The 7,450-nt window shown below is 35.3% G+C and overlaps 1 long non-coding RNA gene across 1 annotated transcript; it reads right to left on the bottom strand.

Annotated features, from left to right (window-relative positions):
- Nucleotides 1-3,598: 3,598 nt before the first annotated feature.
- On the bottom strand, nt 3,599-5,602 carry LOC134480283 (uncharacterized). The gene is made up of 2 exons (XR_010054655.1): nt 5,397-5,602; nt 3,599-3,755 (listed from the first exon to the last, which is right to left on the bottom strand). It is a non-coding gene; the product is annotated as an uncharacterized LOC134480283 (long non-coding RNA).
- Nucleotides 5,603-7,450: the final 1,848 nt, after the last annotated feature.

The following is a 7,450-nucleotide window of genomic DNA, read 5'->3' as shown; positions in this document are numbered from 1 at the left end:
CTTTTTTCTCCAGTGAGAATCCGTTGAAGAAAAGTCATTGCTCATTTTTCAAGGGTCTATCTTATGGGTTAGGACTGGGGGCCTGTGTCCACTTCTCCTTTCAGCTCTAGGACAGCATCTGGTGGAGACCTGCGCAAGTCCCGTACATACAGCCACAATCTCTCCAAGTGCCTTAGGAATACTGTCAGTGTGCTATGTTTTGAAAGTCTTGTTTCTTTGGTATCCTCTATTTTCTCTGGCTTTTAAATTCTTTCTGCCTCTTCTGTAAGTTTCCCTGAGACCCCCTGATGGGAGTGTCTTTATAGTGACATCCCTTTTAGAGTTTAGTTGTGCAAAGTATCTCACTATTTGAAGATTTTCTGGCAGGTGGTTTCTGTGTTTGTTTCCATCTACTACAGGAAGAAGTTTCTCTTCTTATGCTTGAGCAAGGCCCAGATCTATGAGTATAGCAGAGTGTTATTAAGGCTTGTTTTTTACTACCTTCCTTTTTCAGAACACTTGTCTTTATTTTCCTCCCTAAATTCCTGGCCTCACTAGTCTCAAGTTCTCAGCCCCTCAAAGCAGAATTAGGTATGGGTTCCATCTCATTGAGTGGTCCTTAAATCAGATATTGGTTGGTTACAGTCACAGGCTTTATCTTGTTATGACATCAGATTATTTTGCAGTCAGTTCACTCCTGTTGAACAAATATTTTTAGCTTAGTTGGTGTTTTTTGTTCTTCTTTGGTGGCATGAAGAATACCTCCCAAATACCATGATTAATAGTCCATAGAGGGAAGGCTCTAAGTAGGCACTGCCTTGACTTCTCTATGTTAAAAGGTGTGTAGGAATTCTCTTCAGCAATAGGATAATACCATCACTTTGTGGAAGTTCATAAATAGCTTTGGCAGTGCTTAGATTGTTTGTGGGACACATTTACCCTAAAACTTGATTAAATGGAACCTACTCCCACTACTGGAAAATTTTTTGGTGAAAAGGGATGCCCAGTTGGGGCTCTTTTCTGGTATTATTTTCTATTTAATTTAGATCACCTTCATGCATGTACACATTATAGGAACCTTCTCTCATATTAGGTTTGACTGTGATCCTTCAAATGAATCTAAGTTTTATCTTTACTTCCCCATGTTTCCTTCCTCATATATTCTCTTCCCTATTGGATTTCCCCATTCCACTTCATCCTCTATACGTCCATAAATACCTGTTATATTTCTTCATCCTAGGTAGATTCAACCCTCTGGTGTATCTAACATTTGTATGTGGGTTGTGGTTTGCTTATGAATGGCTTAACAACTAACTTTCATATATAAGTAAATATATATCATATTTGTCATTTTGAGTCTGAGTTACCTCACTGATGATGAGTTTTTTTCTAGTTTCATTTATTTGGAGCTCTTCTTCTGTGAACATAATAAACCAGAAGACTGTTATTATTGTACCATGAGCAAATTCTTCACCAAACATCTCTAAGATGTTATACTTGGATTAGAATAAAAAGAGAATAGACTTTACCATAAAGAGATTCTAACCTTCATCTAGCAGTTATGAACTCTGACTTATTTTGAATTAGAAGACAAAGTAGTTGGGCATATTTGTGATCTTCAAATTCAAGTTCACTTAGGTGACTTCCAGTTCCAAAAACTGTTGGTGGCCAAAACTGCTCTAAATAGTGGCAGAGGGAAACTTAATTACAAAGAATAGAGGTGGCTGTGAGTTCTGTGTGAGACTGCAAGGCAAGAGAGGTGCCCTTTCCACCTTCTTGGAGGTCTGATTTGCTACATTGTGTTGGAATGATATACTCAATGCTAGTTAGTCTCTAATCTTTTCAACAAATTTCCTATTTCTTCATTCTACCTTGCTATAGGATTACTGGGATTACAAATGTGTGTCACCATATGTTTTTCAATGGATGATAGAACTTCATCCATCTGACTTTCATTATGAATTGTAAGGTATTTTGCTCATTGATTCTGTGGCTCATGGCTTATGTTCTACAGTGCAAAGTATCTGATGCAATCAAAACAGAAGGACATTGTAAATATGAGAGATGAGAGAGGAAAGTAGATTAGAGATGGAAAAACCATAAGAAAATAATATTTCTGGAGAAGGATAAAAGGCTAAGAGTGATAGTGTTGGGCTTACATTAAATAAAAGAGAAGAAAAAAGAAGCTCAAACATTTTCTGAGATTTCTTTAAAGCAGTTTGTGTGGTTAGCCAGGTTTAAGAACTGGCTTATGTTTGCATGATATGTTACAGGAATATTTACTGAGACCACAGTACTTTGCCAATTCCAACAAAATGTTCTTTGACTCATTTCAGTTTTCATTCACACTCGGTGCAATTTATCATCTCCAATGGCACTGGGAAACTTGAGAACATGCATGACACTTGTCACTTAAGAAATTTTGAGGAAGAAAACAACTTCTAAGAAAATCCCTCATTAAAACTTTCCAAAAGCAGTATCATGGTGCGAAACGAAAATTACAAAGTGTCATTGTCAAGTAGGATATTATTTCAGCAAGGGGACCTATTTTTTTTTTAGAATTTATTTTAATGCAGTAGAATTCTAATTTCCATACTGTAAACACTTCCCCAATTTTGAAGGGTAGTTGATGAATAAAATTTGCACTCAATTAAGATACTTACATAGTTGGATATGCATATTTATTGTGAGATAATCACCACAAGCAAAATAATTATCTCATCCGTTAACTAACAGGTTTTCTTATGAAAAAATATTTTTGGACAAAAAACACAGAACTCTATTTTCAGACAAAATATAACTACACAATACAACATAAAATCTAGAATTCTGCTGAGAATTAGATATTCCAGCATCTGTTCATAATGTAACTAGACACGAGTCTTTTTCAAAAGCTTTTCCTCTTCGCTGACAACCACCATTCTAATCACTGCTTATGCAACTTTTACCTTAAAAAGATTCCATGTAAAAGTGAGATCATCCACTTCTTTGACTGTCTCTGGATTGTGTCCATGAATATAGCATCCTTCTTGAAAATACGTCATTGCAGATTATCAATAACCTTTTCAGTTGTTTTAAAATATGGTATTCATGGTTTAAATTTACCAAAGACTTTCATTTGCTCTTAGTATTCAAATGAAACAATGATCAAAATAAACAGTTTTTGCCACATTAAGTTTACCAAATAGAATAAGTTTCGTCAGTAAAGTAACTACTTTTATAAAGAAAAAGCATTATATGAACAGCATCTTTTAGACAGATTTTAAATGCTGACTATAATAAAATTATAAAATAATTTTAAAATAAATTATAAAAATTTAGAAGCATAAATAAGTTTTTCATTTATTATGCAGTGTATAGATTTATGTAGAAAGATAAAATATACTTGTGTTTTCTATTAACAAATATTTACATTTTTATATTATAGATATATTTCTAGACAGGAACACATTATCACCTTTAGAAATAAAATGTATTGTATTTTAAAAATTAAATAGCATATTAATTGATAATTATCTACTAGAGTGGGGGACAAATTGTACCATGCATGCACACTTTAAAAGAACTGAGAATGACTAACAAATACAGAGGCAAACAATTAGAGAAAAACAATGCAGAATTGCTACTTATATTTTTAATTTAATTTAATTTTTTCTTTTATGAGAAGTATTTTTTCATACAATAGTTGGATTATGCTCCCCTTCCTCCAAATGCTCCCCTCAATACCTCTCCATTCCTGATGCACACCTATCCTCTCTTCTTAGAAATCAGCTGTCCTAGAAATAATATAAAATAAATCAAGTGAATAAAGTTAAACCAAACAAATTTCAATAGAACCAAACAAACAGCATAAAGAAGAAAAGACAAATTGTAAAGAACATATTTGGACTCAGAAGAATCACATAAAAATACAAAAAGCAGAAACCCTAAGCACTTCTAAGATTCAAAGAAAAAAAAACAAAACAATTTCTGACAGACATTACGAAGAATCCCCCTAGTTGCCACCGAATTTGTTTTTGTTTTTGTTTTTGTTTTTGTTTTTTTTTACTTTTTTTTCATCTTTATTAACTGGGGTATTTCTTTTGTGTTGGCCACCTACTGGTGTACATGTGGCCTCCCTTTCATTAAGAGTGGTATGCTACCCTAGTGAGATTCCCTTTGGTGTGCGTGTGGTGGGGTGGGAAGTCTAATTTTTTTCATTTCCAGATGGTCACCAACCAAGGCTGGCTTCTGTGTTAGTGATACGATATGTTTATAATTCTCTTCAATGAAAATACACGGTGATAGTGTGTTTAGCTTCTTCTTCTGGGACTGGCAGACCTATAGATAATTTTTCTCTTCTCAAGTTGATATCAGATAGACTTGGTTCTGCAGCACAATTACTGGTTGTAAAAATGCAACATTGGAATGATAATTACTTATTCCCTCTGCTTTAATAATATCTGTGTATATAAACCCAAAATAAGGCTGAAGACAAGTTTTACTGTAGATCCCTGCTTTAACTCTCTGCAGTGTTTTTTTGTTTGTTTGTTTTGTATTTTCTTTTCTTATTTTCGGAGCTGGGGACCGAACCCAAGGCCTTGTGCTTGCTAGGCAAGCACTCTATCACTGAGCTAAATCCCCAACTCAACTCTCTGTAGTTTTTCCTAAACATCCCATGACTGCTACAGATTTGTGTTCGCTTTTTTTTTTCTTCAGGAAAGACTGTTTTTTTCTCAAGATATACAAGAATAAAGTACACTTTTCAAAACCACCTGTTGAAGTAATATTTTATTTAGTGTCAAATTTATAGCTTTTATGTAAATGAGAGGAGCTTATAAAATCCACTGTGGATTGGAGTGGTTTGTTAAGAGAGAGTTGAAAGAATAAATACAGAAAATGCATTTGAAGTCAGTAGAACAGACAATAAAGATAAATTTTCCCAACATTGAAACATATAAAATTAGTATGAGTTAGTGTGTTTTGGTTCACAGAGAAACTCAAGTTATATCATCTATTTTAGTATTTATTTATTTACTTTACATCCTGATCTCAACCCTCCTCTCTCCTCTCTTTCTGGTTCCACCCTCTCATTCCCATTCTCTCATTTCCCCTCCCTTTTAGGTAGGGAAGAGAGTTCCCTTCCCTTCTACGTAGAGAAGGGTGCTCCCTCCCTCGATACCAACCTAACCTGGCACATCAAGTCCCTGCAGAACTGAGTAGATCTGTCCCACTAAGGCCAAACAAAGCAAGCCTGCTAGGGGAAACGGATGCACGGGCAGGCCACGGTTGTTAGGAAACCCACATGAAGACCAAGCTGCATACATATGTGTATGAGGCCTCAGCCCAGCCCCTGCATGCTCTTTGGTTGATAGTTCAGTCTCTGTGAGCCCCAGAGGCCCAGGTTAGTAGGCACTGTTAGTTGAAACAGCATATACCTGGACAGATTACCCCAATTCAGCACAGTTTTCTCTTTTTTGAGTTCTTTAGCAAAAATGGGGAAAAAGCAAAGAAGAGGAGATCTCTATGTTGGGATCCATGTCTTTTATTTGAGCCATGATATAGGTATCACAGGTGGTGATGGTGCAGTTGACACAGGTAAGGCATGCACAGGGGCTGTGCAGTGGTTGCCATGGCAACAGACACAGGCTAACCAATGTCGCCTAGAGATGATGTCATCACTGGGTTCAGAGGCTGACTGTAAACAGCTGACATGCACTGTAAAACTTCTTGTGATGTCCTTGAGCCCTCCTGCTCCCTCAGTCCAACCCCTACCCTCCATCTTCCACAAGACTTCCTGCCTAATGTTTGGCTGTGGGTCTCAGCATTTGTTTCCATCAATTGCTTGATGAAACCTCTCACATTACAGTTGTGAAAAGTTCCTGTCTGCAAGCACAGCAAAGTATCTTTAACAGTGTCAAGGGTTGGGAGCTCAAGTTCTAATAGCATGTTGCTTTTGGTCCAATGAAATACCTTCAATTATTCGATCTGTGCATTTTTGAATCTTGTAGACCTGAAACAAAATTTATGACCAAAACTTACAAAGGCCAATAAGAGATATCTGTATGAAGAAAAGCAACCCTTTCTTTGATACCACACTTTATATGAGAACGGGACATTGGCCTCCTGGAAAGACCAGATGCAAACTTTGGCAGAGCAGTTAAATTATACCAACTTGAACCATCTTCCTGATATATATGCTTCTGGATATGAGACAGTGAGTTTCACACCTCTCCTCTGACCTTTATGAATGCAGACAGCACCAAACCTGGAGCCAAAACCCTGTAACTCAAGTCAACTTGGATGAATTCCCTCTTAAAGATATAGATTTGAATCACCTAAATTAACTTATTTTGTATGTTAAACACAGGAAAAATCAGTATTCTTCTGAATAGATCATTAATACTTGTGAGAGAATAAGACAGGTTGGCATTTTTGGGGCATCATTTGGCTGGGAAGTTTGTTATTATTTAAACTCATCAAATCATGCTCTGTCACTCGAATGTTTTTACATGTTATAAAAGTGTTTATAAACATGTATAGGTCAATCAATAGTTGTTGTCTATGAACAAAAATATATTTTATTAAACATGTTAAAGTTCACAGAGAACATAAGTATGAAATTTGTATTTTTATTAGGTTAATTAGGTTTGGATTTTAGTTATGTATATGCAGCCATTGAAATTTAGTATAATTCTCTCAGAGTGTTACTGAGTACTTTTTAGGTGGAATTTTTCATCAGAGGACTTCTGTTTGATTAAATTTAAATAAAATTCACAGTAGAGCAATAAATAAAAGTGGCATCTTCATAATTGATATTTGGGAATTCTTACAGTTTGTGACAGGTCAAAAAATTATACTGTGACATGTTGTCAAAAATTTAAATTAGAGAAAATCATGTAGTTTGAAACATGGAAATAGTAAGATACATATTTGAAGTAAACTATCTTATATTTTATAGCAATCATAAAAACATTAGAATATACACCATATAATTTATTACATTTTCAAAAAGCATTTCCTGATAAACCCTTGGCATGTTTTTAATGATAACTGTTACAAACATAACTTAGAAATATTATTCAAACTGTGAGATATGATACTGGTCTTCTAAAATCAACTTGAAACAGGTTTATGTGGCATAATCCAACTGGTCTTATATCTCTTTTGCTGTTTAAAGGCATAGCTATGCCAGTAATAAAACCACATTTCCTCAAATCTACCCTTCATTCATCTTCACTGACATTGTGTAAATTAGTTTGACCTTTACAATTAATGATCTGCGTTATTTTTTTAAATGCATTCCTACATTTTTTGTGTGGTGTGTGGTCTACCGTGTCTCATCTTCAATTGCCTTCTGTCTTCCTTTTTGACACTGGGTCTTTTGTGGATCTGGAACTTTAGCATTTCAAGCTGGACTGGCTGGAGAGCAAGTTGCAGGCATCTACCAATATCCACTTGCCACACCAGTTCAGGGATAATTATAAGCCAC

The sequence above is a fragment of the Rattus norvegicus genome, chromosome 9 (assembly GCF_036323735.1).
Source record: "Rattus norvegicus strain BN/NHsdMcwi chromosome 9, GRCr8, whole genome shotgun sequence".
NCBI lineage: Eukaryota > Metazoa > Chordata > Mammalia > Rodentia > Muridae > Rattus > Rattus norvegicus.
This window is presented reverse-complemented; position numbering and strand designations above follow the sequence as displayed.